Source organism: Chrysochloris asiatica, unplaced genomic scaffold (assembly GCF_000296735.1).
Source record: "Chrysochloris asiatica unplaced genomic scaffold, ChrAsi1.0 scaffold00021, whole genome shotgun sequence".
Classification (NCBI taxonomy): Eukaryota; Metazoa; Chordata; class Mammalia; order Afrosoricida; family Chrysochloridae; genus Chrysochloris; species Chrysochloris asiatica.
The window spans coordinates 10,618,361-10,621,106 of NW_006408539.1; positions in this window are offsets into that span (position 1 = coordinate 10,618,361).

The window sequence follows — 2,746 nt, forward strand, 5'->3', positions numbered from 1 at the left end:
TGGCTCTTGATCATAAGCTACCTCTTGAAACGGTTGAACATTAACCACTTCCTTTTGGTATAGTGACTCTGTGTATTCCTTCCATCTTCTCTTGATGCTTTCTTCATCATTCAATAATTTTCCCAGAGAATATTTCAATAATGAAAGTCAATTTACAGCCTTGGAAACCCTGTGCAGGGTCGCTATGAGTCAGAACCGACTCCACGGTACTTAACAACAACAAACTCCAACTGTAGCTGAATTTTAACCAAGGAAGAATGATGCTCCCTACAGAAAGGTCAGAGGGGGCAAAGATGCTCAGCCCTTTCCTTGAACTTCTTGGGAAAATAAGAGATTACATATGAAAGTGCTTTGTAATCAGCAAGTCACTACACTGATAAGAGCTGTGAAAATACTAGGTGATTTGATTAAGGCCACCTGTGATCCATTGCAAACTCCAGTATCCTTGTTTTAACACCATTCTTTTGTTTCAATCACTTCCTTATGTATTCTCAACATCTCCATAATCCATGGGTGGGAACTTTTTTTTCTGCCAAGGGCCATTTGGATATTCATAACAACACTCGTGGGCCATACAAAATTATCAATTTAAAAATTCAGCCACTATATTTAGTCAAACCTTTAACTTACCCTTAATGTCCAAGCCATGGTATTTTCAATAACCTCACATGCATGCAAAAGCTGGACCGTGAATAAGGAAAACCATAGAAGAACTGATGCTTTTGAGTTATGGTATTGGAGGAAGATATTGAAAGTGCCATGGGCTGCCAAAAGGACCAACAGATCTGTGTTGGAAGAAGTGCAGCCAGAGTGTTCCTTGGAGGATAGGATGGCCAGACTTCATTGTTCATACTTCGGACATATTGTCAGAAGGGACCAGTCGCTGGAGAAGGATATCATGTTTGGTCAGGTGGAGGGTCAGAGAAAAAGAGGAAGACCCCCCCAGCGAGATGGATTGGCAAAGTGGCAGCATCAATGGGCTCAAGCATGGCAACAATTGTGAGGTTGGCCCAGGACCGGGCAGTGTTCCACTCTGTTGTGTATAGGGCCACTATGAGTTGGTACAGACTTGATGGCATGTAACAACAAATGTGATGGCTGGAACTGCACCTGCCTGGGCAGGGCCACACCAAATGACTTTATGGGCCTTCTCTGGTAGCGCAGCAGTTATGAGTTGGGTTGCTAACTTCAAGGTCAGCAGTTAGAAACTACCAGCTGTTAGAAACTACCAGAAAGATGAGGCTATCTGCTCCTGTAAAGATTTACAGAGCCTGGACAGGGTCTCTATGAGTCAGAACTGCACATAGCCCACCAGCCAATCATACAGCCTGTAGGCTGGGTGCTCCCCACCCATTAGACCCTAGTGAAGTTTTGATACACTAAAAGACGTTCCACCTCCAACAAGCAGTATTCTGCCTTGACTGCACATCAGAATCCCCCCAGGGGCACCCAGGTTGGGTTATCAGAACCTGGAGTGAAGATCTCAGTCATGAACATTTTCACTGCACCCCAGATAATTCTCATGAGCACTCATAAACTTCCCGGACTGAAAGCCAGAGATGGGTGCACAGTCCCTGACACAGAAAGTCCTCTGGTCACTTCTGGTTTAACTTCAGAAGGACTATAATATGGCTGCTTAATGAAAGCAGATTTACCTTCTGAAAGGTGACTAACTTAGACTAATACTAGCTGGTATTTTCTGAAGATAAAGCAGATAGGTTAGGGATCGGGAGGTGTGTGCCCAGCGTGTGAGGGGTGACAAGAAACACCTTGTTCAGGCTACAAATCGAGAAACCATAAAACCAATAAGCTACAGATTACAAGGTGAGACTGAAGCTGTGGTGGCTGTGGTTATGTGCCACCAAGTCAGTTCCCACTGATAGTGACCCTGTGTAGGATTTCCAAGGCTCTAAATCTTTATGGGAGCAGACTGCCTCATCTCTCTCCTGAGATAGTATGTAGGTGCGTTTATCTTTATTAATGTAGTGAAAGATACATAACAAAATATGCACTGCCTCATCAATCTCTATATGGACAGCTCAGTGACATTGGTCCCATTCTTCAAGTTGTGCACCCACCCATTCTTGCTATCTTTTTCTAAACCATCCTACCACCATCAACATCCATTTAATGTTCCAGCTCCTTCTCACTCCTGTTGTTGTGACGTTCCATTGAGTTGATTCCGATGTATAGCGACCTAGTATAGGTTTCCAAGGAGCAGATGGTGAGCTTGAACCACCAACCTTGCAGTTCAAATGACTTTGACCCATCAGTCTGATGCATCAGCCCAAAGCACCACACCGGGGCTCCTCTCGCTCCTGGATAGCCACTAATAATCTTTGGTCTTTCCATATCAGGAAACTTCAAAACGTTGGTGGAAACAATCCATTATCTTTTCATTGCATTTTCCCATGAACTTTCTTGAAGCCCTGTTCTATCTGCTTATTTCATATAACTGAGATCAGAATTTGTCCTTTGCACCTGACTGATTTCTCTCAGCACGATGTTCACCCATGTGGACTTCATTTCCTGTGTGTGTGTCTAAAAGACATTTTGTTGGATCCATTCATGTGTTGATGGGCATCTTGGTTATTTCCTCCCTTAGGCTCTTGGGCAAAGTGCTCCAATGAGCATTGGTGTACAGATTTCTGTTGCTGTTCTCCTGGGTATATATGAGGAGGCTTCAAAAAGTTTGTGGAACAATAGAATGAAAAGATAATGGAACTTTTCCCTGAACTTTTTGAAA